Genomic DNA, 17,215 nt, shown 5'->3' with positions numbered 1-17,215 from the left:
TCGGTATGGCAGTTTCTGTAGTGTAGTGGTTATCACGTTCGCCTAACACGCGAAAGGTCCCCGGTTCGAAACCGGGCAGAAACACTTTTTTTTTTTCCCACCCCTCTCATCATTTTCTCTATTTTTTAAAAGTAATATTGATTTGTACAGTGCAAATCTCAAAAGGATTTACTAAATATTATTCTAAAAAGAATACAGTTGTCCCCAAAATAAAAGCATCGTGCTCCAGGTGAGGCTCGAACTCACAACCTCGGCATTGCTCACCAGTTACTGTCATATAAGTACCGCGCGCTAACCGATTGCGCCACTGGAGCAACTATGGAGCTTGTACTGAGCAGCGCCTGACATGGTACAGACGGAAAACTGCGGCGTGAAATTCCTCTGCAAGGCACGGTGTGAGGTGCTGCTGGGGGGGCAGGGTGTGAGATGCTGCTGGGGGCACGGTGTGAGGTGCTGCTGGGGGGGCAGGGTGTGAGATGCTGCTGGGGGCAGGGTGTGAGGTGCTGCTGGGGGGGCAGGGTGTGAGGTGCTGCTGGGGGCAGGGTGTGAGGTGCTGCTGGGGGGCAGGGTGTGAGGTGCTGCTGGGGGGCAGGGTGTGAGGTGCTGCTGGGGGGGCAGGGTGTGAGGTGCTGCTGGGGGGCAGGGTGTGAGGTGCTGCTGGGGGCAGGGTGTGAGATGCTGCTGGGGGCAGGGTGTGAGATGCTGCTGGGGGCAGGGTGTGAGGTGCTGCTGGGGGGCAGGGTGTGAGGTGCTGCTGGGGGGCAGGGTGTGAGGTGCTGCTGGGGGGCAGGGTGTGAGGTGCTGCTGGGGGGCAGGGTGTGAGGTGCTGCTGGGGGGGCAGGGTGTGAGGTGCTGCTGGGGGGCAGGGTGTGAGGTGCTGCTGGGGGCAGGGTGTGAGATGCTGCTGGGGGCAGGGTGTGAGGTGCTGCTGGGGGCAGGGTGTGAGGTGCTGCTGGGGGGGCAGGGTGTGAGGTGCTGCTGGGGGGCAGGGTGTGAGGTGCTGCTGGGGGGGCAGGGAGTGAGGTGCTGATGGGGGGGCAGGGAGTGAGGTGCTGCTGGGGGGGCAGGGTGTGAGGTGCTGCTGGGGGGCAGGGTGTGAGGTGCTGCTGGGGGGGCAGGGAGTGAGGTGCTGATGGGGGGGCAGGGAGTGAGGTGCTGCTGGGGGGGCAGGGTGTGAGGTGCTGCTGGGGGCAGGGTGTGAGATGCTGCTGGGGGCAGGGTGTGAGGTGCTGCTGGGGGGCAGGGTGTGAGGTGCTGCTGGGGGGCAGGGTGTGAGGTGCTGCTGGGGGGCAGGGTGTGAGGTGCTGCTGGGGGGGCAGGGTGTGAGGTGCTGCTGGGGGGCAGGGTGTGAGGTGCTGCTGGGGGGGCAGGGAGTGAGGTGCTGATGGGGGGGCAGGGAGTGAGGTGCTGCTGGGGGGGCAGGGTGTGAGGTGCTGCTGGGGGGCAGGGTGTGAGATGCTGCTGGGGGGGCAGGGTGTGAGGTGCTGCTGGGGGGGCAGGGTGTGAGGTGCTGCTGGGGGGGCAGGGTGTGAGGTGCTGCTGGGGGGGCAGGGTGTGAGGTGCTGCTGGGGGGGCAGGGTGTGAGGTGCTGCTGGGGGGCAGGGTGTGAGGTGCTGCTGGGGGCAGGGTGTGAGATGCTGCTGGGGGCACGGTGTGAGGTGCTGCTGGGGGGCAGGGTGTGAGGTGCTGCTGGGGGGCAGGGTGTGAGATGCTGCTGGCGGGCAGGGTGTGAGGTGCTGCTGAGGGCAGGGTGTGAGGTGCTGCTGGGGGGCAGGGTGTGAGGTGCTGCTGGGGGGGCAGGGTGTGAGGTGCTGCTGGGGGCAGGGTGTGAGATGCTGCTGGGGGCAGGGTGTGAGGTGCTGCTGGGGGGCAGGGTGTGAGATGCTGCTGGGGGCAGGGTGTGAGGTGCTGCTGGGGGGCAGGGTGTGAGATGCTGCTGGGGGCAGGGTGTGAGGTGCTGCTGGGGGCAGGGTGTGAGGTGCTGCTGGGGGCAGGGTGTGAGATGCTGCTGGGGGCAGGGTGTGAGGTGCTGCTGGGGGGGCAGGGAGTAAGGTGCTGCTGGGGGGGCAGGGTGTGAGGTGCTGCTGGGGGGCAGGGAGTAAGGTGCTGCTGGGGGCAGGGTGTGAGGTGCTGCTGGGAGCAGGGTGTGACGTGCTGCTGGGGGGCAGGGTGTGAGATGCTGCTGGGGGCAGGGTGTGAGGTGCTGCTGGGGGGGCAGGGAGTAAGGTGCTGCTGGGGGCAGGGTGTGAGGTGCTGCTGGGAGCAGGGTGTGAGGTGCTGCTGGGGGGCAGGGTGTGAGATGCTGCTGGGGGCAGGGTGTGAGGTGCTGCTGGGGGGGCAGGGAGTAAGGTGCTGCTGGGGGGGCAGGGTGTGAGGTGCTGCTGGGGGCACGGTGTGAGGTGCTGCTGGGGGGGCAGGGAGTAAGGTGCTGCTGGGGGGCAGGGTGTGAGGTGCTGCTGGGGGCAGGGTGTGAGATGCTGCTGGGGGCACGGTGTGAGGTGCTGCTGGGGGGCAGGGTGTGAGGTGCTGCTGGGGGGCAGGGTGTGAGATGCTGCTGGCGGGCAGGGTGTGAGGTGCTGCTGGGGGCAGGGTGTGAGGTGCTGCTGGGGGGCAGGGTGTGAGGTGCTGCTGGGGGGCAGGGTGTGAGGTGCTGCTGGGGGCAGGGTGTGAGGTGCTGCTGGGGGCAGGGTGTGAGGTGCTGCTGGGGGGCAGGGTGTGAGGTGCTGCTGGGGGGCAGGGTGTGAGGTGCTGCTGGGGGGCAGGGTGTGAGGTGCTGCTGGGGGGCAGGGTGTGAGGTGCTGCTGGGGGGCAGGGTGTGAGGTGCTGCTGGGGGCACGGTGTGAGGTGCTGCTGGGGGGCAGGGTGTGAGGTGCTGCTGGGGGGCAGGGTGTGAGGTGCTGCTGGGGGCAGGGTGTGAGGTGCTGCTGGGGGGCAGGGTGTGAGGTGCTGCTGGGGGGCAGGGTGTGAGATGCTGCTGGGGCACGGTGTGAGGTGCTGCTGGGGGCAGGGTGTGAGATGCTGCTGGGGGGCAGGGTGTGAGATGCTGCTGGGGGGCAGGGTGTGAGATGCTGCTGGGGGGCAGGGTGTGAGATGCTGCTGGGGGGCAGGGTGTGAGGTGCTGCTGGGGGCAGGGTGTGAGGTGCTGCTGGGGGGCAGGGTGTGAGGTGCTGCTGGGGGGGCAGGGTGTGAGGTGCTGCTGGGGGCACGGTGTGAGGTGCTGCTGGGGGGCAGGGTGTGAGATGCTGCTGGGGGGCAGGGTGTGAGATGCTGCTGGGGGGCAGGGTGTGAGGTGCTGCTGGGGGCAGGGTGTGAGGTGCTGCTGAAGGGGCAGGGTGTGAGATGCTGCTGGGGGCAGGGTGTGAGGTGCTGCTGGGGGGGCAGGGAGTGAGGTGCTGCTGGGGGGGCAGGGAGTGAGGTGCTGCTGGGGGGGCAGGGTGTGAGGTGCTGCTGGGGGGCAGGGTGTGAGCTGCTGCTGGGGGCAGGGTGTGAGGTGCTGCTGGGGGGGCAGGGAGTAAGGTGCTGCTGGGGGGGCAGGGTGTGAGGTGCTGCTGGGGGGGCAGGGTGTGAGGTGCTGCTGGGGGGCAGGGTGTGAGGTGCTGCTGGGGGGGCAGGGTGTGAGATGCTGCTGGGGGCAGGGTGTGAGGTGCTGCTGGGGGGGCAGGGTGTAAGGTGCTGCTGGGGGCAGGGTGTAAGGTGCTGCTGGGGGGGCAGGGTGTGAGGTGCTGCTGAGGGGGCAGGGTGTGAGGTGCTGCTGGGGGGCAGGGTGTAAGGTGCTGCTGGGGGGGCAGGGTGTGAGGTGCTGCTGGGGGGCAGGGTGTGAGGTGCTGCTGAGGGGGCAGGGTGTGAGGTGCTGCTGGGGGCAGGGTGTAAGGTGCTGCTGGGGGCAGGGTGTGAGATGCTGCTGGGGGCAGGGTGTGAGGTGCTGCTGGGGGGGCAGGGTGTGAGGTGCTGCTGGGGGGGCAGGGTGTGAGGTGCTGCTGGGGGGCAGGGTGTGAGGTGCTGCTGGGGGGGCAGGGTGTGACGTGCTGCTGGGGGGCAGGGTGTGAGGTGCTGCTGGGGGGCAGGGTGTGAGATGCTGCTGGGGGCAGGGTGTGAGGTGCTGCTGGGGGCAGGGTGTGAGGTGCTGCTGGGGGCAGGGTGTGAGGTGCTGCTGGGGGCAGGGTGTGAGATGCTGCTGGGGGCAGGGTGTGAGGTGCTGCTGGGGGGGCAGGGAGTAAGGTGCTGCAGGGGGGGCAGGGTGTGAGGTGCTGCTGGGGGCAGGGTGTGAGGTGCTGCTGGGGGGCAGGGTGTGAGGTGCTGCTGGGGGCAGGGTGTGAGGTGCTGCTGGGGGGGCAGGGAGTAAGGTGCTGCTGGGGGCAGGGTGTGAGGTGCTGCTGGGGGCAGGGTGTGAGGTGCTGCTGGGGGGCAGGGTGTGAGATGCTGCTGGGGGCAGGGTGTGAGGTGCTGCTGGGGGGCAGGGTGTGAGGTGCTGCTGGGGAGGCAGGGTGTGAGATGCTGCTGGGGGCAGGGTGTGAGGTGCTGCTGGGGGGCAGGGCGTGAGATGCTGCTGGGGGCAGGGCGTGAGGTGCTGCTGGGGGCAGGGCGTGAGGTGCTGCTGGGGGCAGGGCGTGAGGTGCTGCTGGGGGCAGGGCGTGAGGTGCTGCTGGGGGCAGGGCGTGAGGTGCTGCTGGGGGCAGGGTGTGAGGTGCTGCTGGGGGCAGGGTGTGAGGTGCTGCTGGGGGCAGGGTGTGAGGTGCTGCTGGGGGGGCAGGGAGTAAGGTGCTGCTGGGGGGGCAGGGTGTGAGGTGCTGCTGGGGGCACGGTGTGAGGTGCTGCTGGGGGGGCAGGAAATAAGGTGCTGCTGGGGGGCAGGGTGTGAGGTGCTGCTGGGGGCAGGGTGTGAGATGCTGCTGGGGGCACGGTGTGAGGTGCTGCTGGGGGGCAGGGTGTGAGGTGCTGCTGGGGGGCAGGGTGTGAGATGCTGCTGGCGGGCAGGGTGTGAGGTGCTGCTGAGGGCAGGGTGTGAGGTGCTGCTGGGGGGCAGGGTGTGAGGTGCTGCTGGGGGGGCAGGGTGTGAGGTGCTGCTGGGGGCAGGGTGTGAGGTGCTGCTGGGGGGCAGGGTGTGAGATGCTGCTGGGGGCAGGGTGTGAGGTGCTGCTGGGGGGCAGGGTGTGAGATGCTGCTGGGGGCAGGGTGTGAGGTGCTGCTGGGGGCAGGGTGTGAGGTGCTGCTGGGGGCACGGTGTGAGGTGCTGCTGGGGGCAGGGTGTGAGATGCTGCTGGGGGCAGGGTGTGAGGTGCTGCTGGGGGGGCAGGGAGTAAGGTGCTGCTGGGGGGGCAGGGTGTGAGGTGCTGCTGGGGGCAGGGTGTGAGGTGCTGCTGGGGGCAGGGTGTGAGGTGCTGCTGGGGGCAGGGTGTGAGGTGCTGCTGGGGGGCAGGGTGTGAGATGCTGCTGGGGGCAGGGTGTGAGGTGCTGCTGGGGGGGCAGGGAGTAAGGTGCTGCTGGGGGGGCAGGGTGTGAGGTGCTGCTGGGGGCACGGTGTGAGGTGCTGCTGGGGGGGCAGGGAGTAAGGTGCTGCTGGGGGGCAGGGTGTGAGGTGCTGCTGGGGGCAGGGTGTGAGATGCTGCTGGGGGCACGGTGTGAGGTGCTGCTGGGGGGCAGGGTGTGAGGTGCTGCTGGGGGGCAGGGTGTGAGATGCTGCTGGCGGGCAGGGTGTGAGGTGCTGCTGGGGGCAGGGTGTGAGGTGCTGCTGGGGGGCAGGGTGTGAGGTGCTGCTGGGGGGCAGGGTGTGAGGTGCTGCTGGGGGCAGGGTGTGAGGTGCTGCTGGGGGCAGGGTGTGAGGTGCTGCTGGGGGGCAGGGTGTGAGGTGCTGCTGGGGGGCAGGGTGTCAGGTGCTGCTAGGGGGCAGGGTGTGAGGTGCTGCTGGGGGGCAGGGTGTGAGGTGCTGCTGGGGGGCAGGGTGTGAGGTGCTGCTGGGGGCACGGTGTGAGGTGCTGCTGGGGGGCAGGGTGTGAGGTGCTGCTGGGGGGCAGGGTGTGAGGTGCTGCTGGGGGCAGGGTGTGAGGTGCTGCTGGGGGGCAGGGTGTGAGGTGCTGCTGGGGGGCAGGGTGTGAGATGCTGCTGGGGCACGGTGTGAGGTGCTGCTGGGGGCAGGGTGTGAGATGCTGCTGGGGGGCAGGGTGTGAGATGCTGCTGGGGGGAAGGGTGTGAGATGCTGCTGGGGGGCAGGGTGTGAGATGCTGCTGGGGGGCAGGGTGTGAGGTGCTGCTGGGGGCAGGGTGTGAGGTGCTGCTGGGGGGCAGGGTGTGAGGTGCTGCTGGGGGGGCAGGGTGTGAGGTGCTGCTGGGGGCACGGTGTGAGGTGCTGCTGGGGGGCAGGGTGTGAGATGCTGCTGGGGGGCAGGGTGTGAGATGCTGCTGGGGGGCAGGGTGTGAGATGCTGCTGGGGGGGCAGGGTGTGAGGTGCTGCTGGGGGCAGGGTGTGAGGTGCTGCTGAAGGGGCAGGGTGTGAGATGCTGCTGGGGGCAGGGTGTGAGGTGCTGCTGAAGGGGCGGGGTGTGAGATGCTGCTGGGGGCAGGGTGTGAGGTGCTGCTGGGGGGCAGGGTGTGAGGTGCTGCTGGGGGGGCAGGGAGTGAGGTGCTGCTGGGGGGGCAGGGTGTGAGGTGCTGCTGGGGGGCAGGGTGTGAGATGCTGCTGGGGGGGCAGGGTGTGAGGTGCTGCTGGGGGGCAGGGTGTGAGGTGCTGCTGGGGGGCAGGGTGTGAGGTGCTGCTGGGGGGGCAGGGAGTGAGGTGCTGCTGGGGGGGCAGGGTGTGAGGTGCTGCTGGGGGGCAGGGTGTGAGATGCTGCTGGGGGGGCAGGGTGTGAGGTGCTGCTGGGGGGGCAGGGTGTGAGGTGCTGCTGGGGGGGCAGGGTGTGAGGTGCTGCTGGGGGGGCAGGGTGTGAGGTGCTGCTGGGGGGCAGGGTGTGAGGTTCTGCTGGGGGGGCAGGGTGTGAGGTGCTGCTGGGGGGGCAGGGTGTGAGGTGCTGCTGGGGGCAGGGTGTGAGGTGCTGCTGGGGGGCAGGGTGTGAGATGCTGCTGGGGGCAGGGTGTGAGGTGCTGCTGGGGGGCAGGGTGTGAGATGCTGCTGGGGGCAGGGTGTGAGGTGCTGCTGGGGGGGCAGGGTGTAAGGTGCTGCTGGGGGCAGGGTGTAAGGTGCTGCTGGGGGCAGGGTGTGAGATGCTGCTGGGGGGGCAGGGTGTGAGGTGCTGCTGGGGGAGCAGGGTGTGAGGTGCTGCTGGGGGGCAGGGTGTGAGGTGCTGCTGGGGGGGCAGGGTGTGAGGTGCTGCTGCGGGGCAGGGTGTGAGGTGCTGCTGGGGGGGCAGGGTGTGAGGTGCTGCTGGGGGCAGGGTGTGAGGTGCTGCTGGGGGGCAGGGTGTGAGATGCTGCTGGGGGCAGGGTGTGAGGTGCTGCTGGGGGGCAGGGTGTGAGATGCTGCTGGGGGCAGGGTGTGAGGTGCTGCTGGGGGCAGGGTGTGAGGTGCTGCTGGGGGCAGGGTGTGAGGTGCTGCTGGGGGGGCAGGGTGTGGTGCTGCTGGGGGCAGGGTGTGAGGTGCTGCTGGGGGGGCAGGGAGTAAGGTGCTGCTGGGGGGCAGGGTGTGAGGTGCTGCTGGGGGGCAGGGTGTGAGGTGCTGCTGGGGGCAGGGTGTGAGATGCTGCTGGGGGCACGGTGTGAGGTGCTGCTGGGGGGCAGGGTGTGAGGTGCTGCTGGGGGGCAGGGTGTGAGATGCTGCTGGCGGGCAGGGTGTGAGGTGCTGCTGGGGGCAGGGTGTGAGGTGCTGCTGGGGGGCAGGGTGTGAGGTGCTGCTGGGGGGCAGGGTGTGAGGTGCTGCTGGGGGCAGGGTGTGAGGTGCTGCTGGGGGCAGGGTGTGAGGTGCTGCTGGGGGGCAGGGTGTGAGGTGCTGCTGGGGGGCAGGGTGTGAGGTGCTGCTGGGGGGCAGGGTGTGAGGTGCTGCTGGGGGGGCAGGGTGTGAGGTGCTGCTGGGGGGCAGGGTGTGAGGTGCTGCTGGGGGCAGGGTGTGAGGTGCTGCTGGGGGGCAGGGTGTGAGGTGCTGCTGGGGGGCAGGGTGTGAGATGCTGCTGGGGCACGGTGTGAGGTGCTGCTGGGGGCAGGGTGTGAGATGCTGCTGGGGGGCAGGGTGTGAGATGCTGCTGGGGGGCAGGGTGTGAGATGCTGCTGGGGGGCAGGGTGTGAGATGCTGCTGGGGGGCAGGGTGTGAGGTGCTGCTGGGGGGCAGGGTGTGAGGTGCTGCTGGGGGGCAGGGTGTGAGGTGCTGCTGGGGGCAGGGTGTGAGATGCTGCTGGGGGCACGGTGTGAGGTGCTGCTGGGGGGCAGGGTGTGAGGTGCTGCTGGCGGGCAGGGTGTGAGGTGCTGCTGGGGGCAGGGTGTGAGGTGCTGCTGGGGGGCAGGGTGTGAGGTGCTGCTGGGGGGCAGGGTGTGAGATGCTGCTGGGGGCACGGTGTGAGGTGCTGCTGGGGGCACGGTGTGAGGTGCTGCTGGGGGGCAGGGTGTGAGATGCTGCTGGGGGGCAGGGTGTGAGATGCTGCTGGGGGGCAGGGTGTGAGATGCTGCTGGGGGGGCAGGGTGTGAGGTGCTGCTGGGGGCAGGGTGTGAGATGCTGCTGAAGGGGCAGGGTGTGAGATGCTGCTGGGGGCAGGGTGTGAGGTGCTGCTGGGGGCAGGGTGTGAGATGCTGCTGAAGGGGCGGGGTGTGAGATGCTGCTGGGGGCAGGGTGTGAGGTGCTGCTGGGGGGCAGGGTGTGAGGTGCTGCTGGGGGGCAGGGTGTGAGGTGCTGCTGGGGGGCAGGGTGTGAGGTGCTGCTGGGGGCAAGGTGTGAGGTGCTGCTGGGGGGCAGGGTGTGAGGTGCTGCTGGGGGGCAGGGTGTGAGGTGCTGCTGGGGGCAGGGTGTGAGGTGCTGCTGGGGGCACGGTGTGAGGTGCTGCTGGGGGCAGGGTGTGAGGTGCTGCTGGGGGCAGGGTGTGAGGTGCTGCTGGGGGCAGGGTGTGAGGTGCTGCTGGGGGGCAGGGTGTGAGGTGCTGCTGGGGGGCAGGGTGTGAGGTGCTGCTGGGGGGCAGGGTGTGAGGTGCTGCTGGGGGGCAGGGTGTGAGGTGCTGCTGGGGGGCAGGGTGTGAGGTGCTGCTGGGGGCAGGGTGTGAGGTGCTGCTGGGGGCAGGGTGTGAGGTGCTGCTGGGGGGCAGGGTGTGAGGTGCTGCTGGGGGGGCAGGGTGTGAGGTGCTGCTGGGGGGGCAGGGTGTGAGGTGCTGCTGAAGTGGCAGGGTGTGAGGTGCTGCTGGGGGCAGGGTGTGAGATGCTGCTGAAGGGGCAGGGTGTGAGATGCTGCTGAAGGGGCGGGGTGTGAGATGCTGCTGGGGGCAGGGTGTGAGGTGCTGCTGGGGGGCAGGGTGTGAGGTGCTGCTGGGGGGCAGGGTGTGAGGTGCTGCTGGGGGGCAGGGTGTGAGGTGCTGCTGGGGGGCAGGGTGTGAGGTGCTGCTGGGGGCAGGGTGTGAGGTGCTGCTGGGGGCAGGGTGTGAGGTGCTGCTGGGGGCAGGGTGTGATGCTGCTGGGGGCAGGGTGTGAGGTGCTGCTGGGGGCAGGGTGTGAGGTGCTGCTGGGGGCAGGGTGTGAGGTGCTGCTGGGGGGCAGGGTGTGAGGTGCTGCTGAGGGGGCAGGGTGTGCGGTGCTGCTGGGGGCAGGGTGTGAGGTGCTGCTGGGGGGCAGGGTGTGAGATGCTGCTGGGGGCAGGGTGTGAGGTGCTGCTGGGGGCAGGGTGTGAGGTGCTGCTGGGGGGCAGGGTGTGAGGTGCTGCTGAGGGGGCAGGGTGTGCGGTGCTGCTGGGGGCAGGGTGTGAGGTGCTGCTGGGGGGCAGGGTGTGAGATGTTGCTGGGGGGCAGGGTGTGAGATGCTGCTGGGGGCAGGGTGTGAGATGCTGCTGGGGGCAGGGTGTGAGGTGCTGCTGGGGGGCAGGGTGTGAGGTGCTGCTGGGGGGCAGGGTGTGAGGTGCTGCTGGGGGGCAGGGTGTGAGGTGCTGCTGGGGGCAGGGTGTGAGATGCTGCTGGGGGCAGGGTGTGAGGTGCTGCTGGGGGGCAGGGTGTGAGGTGCTGCTGGGGGGCAGGGTGTGAGGTGCTGCTGGGGGGCAGGGTGTGAGGTGCTGCTGGGGGGCAGGGTGTGAGGTGCTGCTGGGGGGCAGGGTGTGAGGTGCTGCTGGGGGGGCAGGGTGTGAGGTGCTGCTGGGTGGCAGGGTGTGAGATGCTGCTGGGGGCAGGGTGTGAGATGCTGCTGAGGGCAGGGTGTGAGATGCTGCTGGGGGCAGGGTGTGAGGTGCTGCTGGGGGGCAGGGTGTGAGGTGCTGCTGAGGGGGCAGGGTGTGCGGTGCTGCTGGGGGCAGGGTGTGAGGTGCTGCTGGGGGGCAGGGTGTGAGATGCTGCTGGGGGCAGGGTGTGAGATGCTGCTGGGGGCAGGGTGTGAGGTGCTGCTGGGGGCAGGGTGTGAGGTGCTGCTGGGGGCAGGGTGTGAGGTGCTGCTGGGGGGCAGGGTGTGAGGTGCTGCTGAGGGGGCAGGGTGTGAGATGCTGCTGGGGGCAGGGTGTGAGGTGCTGCTGGGGGCAGGGTGTGAGGTGCTGCTGGGGGCAGGGTGTGAGGTGCTGCTGGGGGCAGGGTGTGAGGTGCTGCTGGGGGCAGGGTGTGAGGTGCTGCTGGGGGCAGGGTGTGAGATGCTGCTGGGGGCAGGGTGTGAGGTGCTGCTGGGGGCAGGGTGTGAGGTGCTGCTGGGGGCAGGGTGTGAGATGCTGCTGGGGGCAGGGTGTGAGGTGCTGCTGGGGGCAGGGTGTGAGATGCTGCTGGGGGCAGGGTGTGAGATGCTGCTGGGGGCAGGGTGTGAGGTGCTGCTGGGGGCAGGGTGTGAGATGCTGCTGGGGGCAGGGTGTGAGATGCTGCTGTGGGGGGCAGGGTGTGAGATGCTGCTGGGGGGGGCAGGGAGTAAGGTGCTGCTGAGGGGGCAGGGTGTGAGATGCTGCTGGGGGGGCAGGGTGTGAGATGCTGCTGGGGGGGGCAGGGAGTAAGGTGCTGCTGAGGGGGCAGGGTGTGAGGTGCTGCTGGGGGGGCAGGGTGTGAGGTGCTGCTGGGGGGCAGGGTGTGAGATGCTGCTGGGGGGCAGGGTGTGAGATGCTGCTGGGGGGGCAGGGTGTGAGGTGCTGCTGTGGGGGCAGGGTGTGAGATGCTGCTGGGGGGGCAGGGTGTGAGATGCTGCTGGGGGGGGCAGGGAGTAAGGTGCTGCTGAGGGGGCAGGGTGTGAGGTGCTGCTGGGGGGGCAGGGTGTGAGGTGCTGCTGGGGGGCAGGGTGTGAGATGCTGCTGGGGGGCAGGGTGTGAGATGCTGCTGGGGGGGCAGGGTGTGAGGTGCTGCTGGGGGCAGGGTGTGAGATGCTGCTGGGGGGCAGGGTGTGAGATGCTGCTGGGGGGGCAGGGAGTCAGGTGCTGCTGGGGGGGCAGGGTGTGAGGTGCTGCTGGGGGGGCAGGGTGTGAGGTGCTGCTGGGGGGGCAGGGTGTGAGGTGCTGCTGGGGGGGCAGGGTGTGAGGTGCTGCTGGGGGCAGGGTGTGAGGTGCTGCTGGGGGGGGCAGGGTGTGAGGTGCTGCTGGGGGCAGGGTGTGAGGTGCTGCTGGGGGGGCAGGGAGTAAGGTGCTGCTGGGGGGCAGGGTGTGAGGTGCTGCTGGGGGCAGGGTGTGAGATGCTGCTGGGGGCACGGTGTGAGGTGCTGCTGGGGGGCAGGGTGTGAGGTGCTGCTGGCGGGCAGGGTGTGAGGTGCTGCTGGGGGCAGGGTGTGAGGTGCTGCTGGGGGGCAGGGTGTGAGGTGCTGCTGGGGGGCAGGGTGTGAGATGCTGCTGGGGGCACGGTGTGAGGTGCTGCTGGGGGCACGGTGTGAGGTGCTGCTGGGGGGCAGGGTGTGAGATGCTGCTGGGGGGCAGGGTGTGAGATGCTGCTGGGGGGCAGGGTGTGAGATGCTGCTGGGGGGGCAGGGTGTGAGGTGCTGCTGGGGGCAGGGTGTGAGATGCTGCTGAAGGGGCAGGGTGTGAGATGCTGCTGGGGGCAGGGTGTGAGGTGCTGCTGGGGGCAGGGTGTGAGATGCTGCTGAAGGGGCGGGGTGTGAGATGCTGCTGGGGGCAGGGTGTGAGGTGCTGCTGGGGGGCAGGGTGTGAGGTGCTGCTGGGGGGCAGGGTGTGAGGTGCTGCTGGGGGGCAGGGTGTGAGGTGCTGCTGGGGGCAGGGTGTGAGGTGCTGCTGGGGGGCAGGGTGTGAGGTGCTGCTGGGGGGCAGGGTGTGAGGTGCTGCTGGGGGGCAAGGTGTGAGGTGCTGCTGGGGGGCAGGGTGTGAGGTGCTGCTGGGGGGCAGGGTGTGAGGTGCTGCTGGGGGCAGGGTGTGAGATGCTGCTGAAGGGGCGGGGTGTGAGATGCTGCTGGGGGCAGGGTGTGAGGTGCTGCTGGGGGGCAGGGTGTGAGGTGCTGCTGGGGGGCAGGGTGTGAGGTGCTGCTGGGGGGCAGGGTGTGAGGTGCTGCTGGGGGGCAGGGTGTGAGTTGCTGCTGGGGGCAGGGTGTGAGGTGCTGCTGGGGGCAGGGTGTGAGGTGCTGCTGGGGGCAGGGTGTGAGGTGCTGCTGGGGGCAGGGTGTGATGCTGCTGGGGGCAGGGTGTGAGGTGCTGCTGGGGGCAGGGTGTGAGGTGCTGCTGGGGGGCAGGGTGTGAGGTGCTGCTGAGGGGGCAGGGTGTGCGGTGCTGCTGGGGGCAGGGTGTGAGGTGCTGCTGGGGGGCAGGGTGTGAGATGCTGCTGGGGGCAGGGTGTGAGGTGCTGCTGGGGGCAGGGTGTGAGGTGCTGCTGGGGGGCAGGGTGTGAGGTGCTGCTGAGGGGGCAGGGTGTGCGGTGCTGCTGGGGGCAGGGTGTGAGGTGCTGCTGGGGGGCAGGGTGTGAGATGTTGCTGGGGGGCAGGGTGTGAGATGCTGCTGGGGGCAGGGTGTGAGATGCTGCTGGGGGCAGGGTGTGAGGTGCTGCTGGGGGGCAGGGTGTGAGGTGCTGCTGGGGGGCAGGGTGTGAGGTGCTGCTGGGGGGCAGGGTGTGAGGTGCTGCTGGGGGCAGGGTGTGAGGTGCTGCTGGGGGCAGGGTGTGAGGTGCTGCTGGGGGGCAGGGTGTGAGGTGCTGCTGGGGGGCAGGGTGTGAGGTGCTGCTGGGGGGCAGGGTGTGAGGTGCTGCTGGGGGGCAGGGTGTGAGGTGCTGCTGGGGGGCAGGGTGTGAGGTGCTGCTGGGGGGGCAGGGTGTGAGGTGCTGCTGGGTGGCAGGGTGTGAGATGCTGCTGGGGGCAGGGTGTGAGATGCTGCTGAGGGCAGGGTGTGAGATGCTGCTGGGGGCAGGGTGTGAGGTGCTGCTGGGGGGCAGGGTGTGAGGTGCTGCTGAGGGGGCAGGGTGTGCGGTGCTGCTGGGGGCAGGGTGTGAGGTGCTGCTGGGGGGCAGGGTGTGAGATGCTGCTGGGGGCAGGGTGTGAGATGCTGCTGGGGGCAGGGTGTGAGGTGCTGCTGGGGGCAGGGTGTGAGGTGCTGCTGGGGGCAGGGTGTGAGGTGCTGCTGGGGGGCAGGGTGTGAGGTGCTGCTGAGGGGGCAGGGTGTGCGGTGCTGCTGGGGGCAGGGTGTGAGGTGCTGCTGGGGGGCAGGGTGTGAGATGCTGCTGGGGGCAGGGTGTGAGATGCTGCTGGGGGCAGGGTGTGAGGTGCTGCTGGGGGCAGGGTGTGAGGTGCTGCTGGGGGCAGGGTGTGAGGTGCTGCTGGGGGCAGGGTGTGAGGTGCTGCTGGGGGCAGGGTGTGAGGTGCTGCTGGGGGCAGGGTGTGAGATGCTGCTGGGGGCAGGGTGTGAGATGCTGCTGGGGGCAGGGTGTGAGGTGCTGCTGGGGGCAGGGTGTGAGGTGCTGCTGGGGGCAGGGTGTGAGATGCTGCTGGGGGCAGGGTGTGAGGTGCTGCTGGGGGCAGGGTGTGAGATGCTGCTGGGGGCAGGGTGTGAGATGCTGCTGGGGGCAGGGTGTGAGGTGCTGCTGGGGGCAGGGTGTGAGATGCTGCTGGGGGCAGGGTGTGAGATGCTGCTGGGGGGGCAGGGTGTGAGGTGCTGCTGGGGGCAGGGTGTGAGATGCTGCTGGGGGCAGGGTGTGAGATGCTGCTGTGGGGGGCAGGCTGTGAGGTGCTGCTGTGGGGGCAGGGTGTGAGATGCTGCTGGGGGGGGAAGTACAATATGTCAGGAAAAAACATTCTGAGAATCAGTGGGATACATTGAAGCGTTCTAGAGCTATAACCTCATAAAGTGACAGTGGTCTGAATTGTAAAAATCGTCTTGGTCATTAACCCTCCGTCACATACAATATTCGGACTAACGAGTTCACATACAATGTGCCTGTCAGGCGCCTGCTGGAAAAATACCTATAATATCTAATGTTTGCAATTTCAGTGCTCTAAAAGTGATCAGTGACCTTCATAGGGATGTAATAAAAGAGACTACACATAATCAGTTGCAAAAAAAAACATTTACTTAACATAAAACTAATAACTATGAAATACAAACTTTTCAAAACTCCCGCCAAATAGTCCCCAGTTCGACTCTCTCAAAAAAATGTACAAAGAAAATTTTTGAACACAAACTTAATTTTAAGGTACCTTAAGTACTATTAAAAACATATTCAATCAGAAGTAGATGCTGAGGTTTCCCCAGAAAAGTCACACTTGCAGAGCAAATAGCAAGAATTACACACCATTTTTGCATGTGTCAGGCAAATTGCTTTATGACATTTGAGACATTCATAATTTGAAAGCCTTCTGGTTCCGCTTTCCGTTTGGCAGGTGGTGCATCTCCTTCTTTTGTGAGGTGGTGCAGATGGTGACTTTTCACCATCATCTTCTGGGCGGAACCTTTTGAGCTGAACTTGAAGGCGAGAGGGGATACCGATTGTTTTCACGCTTCTCCTGCGTAGCTCTCCAAGTACTAGTTCATGGGCCAATTTTTTCAGATACAATCGTCTATGGAGTGGTTCAAGCTTGTTTTCAAGATAAATTACTTGTGAATTTATACCACCCAAATTCAACATAGCAAAAAATATGACCATTGGCCAGCGTTTGATGTTTCTGCTGACGTTGAAAGTGGAGCACATCTGATCTGCTGTATCCACACCCCCTTTGGTGGCATTGTAAAATGTAATTATCTCCGTTTTTTTTTCTGCCCCAGTCCCAGGATCGATGGCAGCATCATCATGAAGTGTTGATAGAAGAAGTACGATTTTTTTGGCATGTGGTACATAGGAAACTACAGCCTTTCCATTATGGAATGCAAACATACTGCTGTACTGTTGTCTCTCTTTCACACTTACAAACTGTGGCGGCAATTCCCTTTTGTTTTTTCTTACAGTTCCCACATATGACAGCTTCTGAATTTTCAGATAATCAATCAGATCACAACTTGTAAACCAATTGTCAGCTGTAATATTGCGACCCGATCCAAATAAGGGTTCAGCCAGTCTTTTTACAACATCAATGGGTTTGTTGCTCACACAGTAAGGACCTTCTGGTTGTTTTCCTGCATAAACTTCCAGGTTGTAAGTGTAGGTCTTACTGGCATCAACAAGAGCATAAATTTTTATTCCATATTTGTTTGGCTTTGATGGAATATATTGACGAAAGGCACATCTACCACGAAAACCAGGGAGCATTTCGTCAATAGTGAGATTCTCTCCAGGGTAATAACTTTGTTTACAGATTACAACAAATCTTTGAAATATATCACGAATTGGAGCAAGTCGGTCATGTGTTTTGCGTTCGGTTCGGGTAGTTCTGTCGTCAAACCGAAGGCAACGAATTAGAATCTTGAATCTGTTTATGGACATAACAAGGCTAAATTTTTCAACTCCATCCCCATCTTTACCCCAAAGTTCCTCCAAACTTTGTCTATTTGCCCTATAAGCTCCTGCAAGGTACAGTAATCCAAAAAAGCACGCAGTTCTATTTCATCTGTGGGCTTGATGGTTCTGTTGCAGATGTACTTGTCCTTTATAATGTCTATATATTGGTTGGTATATGTGACAATAGAGTCCAGAATGTCATCTGTAAATATACTGTTCCAGCATTCAACTGCAGTTTTTGCATTACATGCAGTTCCTATTACTGCAGGAAGGTGAGTAATAATGTTTAAAGGTTCCCTACGTTTTTTCTGGAATAGCTTCTTGTTCCATTTAGTATTTTTATCTTTTCCAATATAATATGATCCAACTTCTTCATCCTCACCACTGTCACCATCTTGCTCTGTTTCAGAATCCAGGACACATTCTTCCATCTCATAATGAGAATCAATCTCACTTTCCTCTCCTAAATCATCATTCAGTGTGAGGTCTCTATCATCTAACAGCATGTTTGTTACTTCCTCAACATCAAGTTGTTTGGATAAATTGTACATTTTCCTCTCCATTTCAGCAGATAATCTGAAGCAAGAGAAGGAATATGTTAGGGAACTACTGTATATGCCTGAGCAGCACACTTTCTTTTATAAAATCTCCCTTATTTCTATGAAATATCCTCACATTTTGTGCTATACATTCATAAAACAAGCTAAATAAACTATTGTGATGAATAAAAACATAAAATACCAACCTTACTGAATGTGACGTATTCACATACAATGAGCCTGAGAGATCTGTGCAGCTATATCCTCTCCCCTGAAGCTCTGAAATCCAACTGTGATATCAGGTTTCACAGACCTTCAAGAGACAGGAGACTACCTGGAGGGAGGGGGTTTCCTCACAATCTGGTGAGGAAGGAGAAATGAAAGTAAAAGAGAAGCGCCTGTCAGATCAGTTGTATGTGACGGAGGGTTAAGTACCAATTGGCTCTTACACTTAGGGGTTTAGAATGAGCCAGATGCAGCATGATCAAGACAGAGTAAACCAGAAGGTCATAAATAACATTGAATGTATAACAGGGTTAGTTTAAAAACATACCAAGTGGTTGCAAGGAGCAGAGATAGACATAATTCAGTGTGGAAAGCTGGGTGATGTACCACATATTACCACCACATAATGACCAAATAATACCACACCATGATTAGACGACATATTACCACCACATAGTGACTGAATAATACAACAAACAAGTGGCAAATGCCATCACACCATGACCAGACCACAGATTACTACCAC

The 17,215-nt window shown here is 64.3% G+C and overlaps 2 non-coding genes across 2 annotated transcripts; one reads left to right on the top strand and one right to left on the bottom strand.

The window, feature by feature from the left end:
* The first annotated feature begins 11 nt into the window (after window positions 1–11).
* Window positions 12–84, top strand: TRNAV-AAC (transfer RNA valine (anticodon AAC)). The gene has a single exon. It is a non-coding gene; the product is annotated as a tRNA-Val (tRNA).
* Window positions 85–221: 137 nt separating this feature from the next.
* On the bottom strand, window positions 222–314 carry TRNAI-UAU (transfer RNA isoleucine (anticodon UAU)). The gene is given in 2 exon segments: window positions 222–257; window positions 277–314. It is a non-coding gene; the product is annotated as a tRNA-Ile (tRNA).
* Window positions 315–17,215: the final 16,901 nt, after the last annotated feature.

This window comes from Ranitomeya imitator, chromosome 4 (assembly GCF_032444005.1).
Source record: "Ranitomeya imitator isolate aRanImi1 chromosome 4, aRanImi1.pri, whole genome shotgun sequence".
NCBI lineage: Eukaryota > Metazoa > Chordata > Amphibia > Anura > Dendrobatidae > Ranitomeya > Ranitomeya imitator.
Note: the sequence above shows the minus strand (reverse complement) of the source record. Positions and strands in the feature narration are given on the sequence as shown.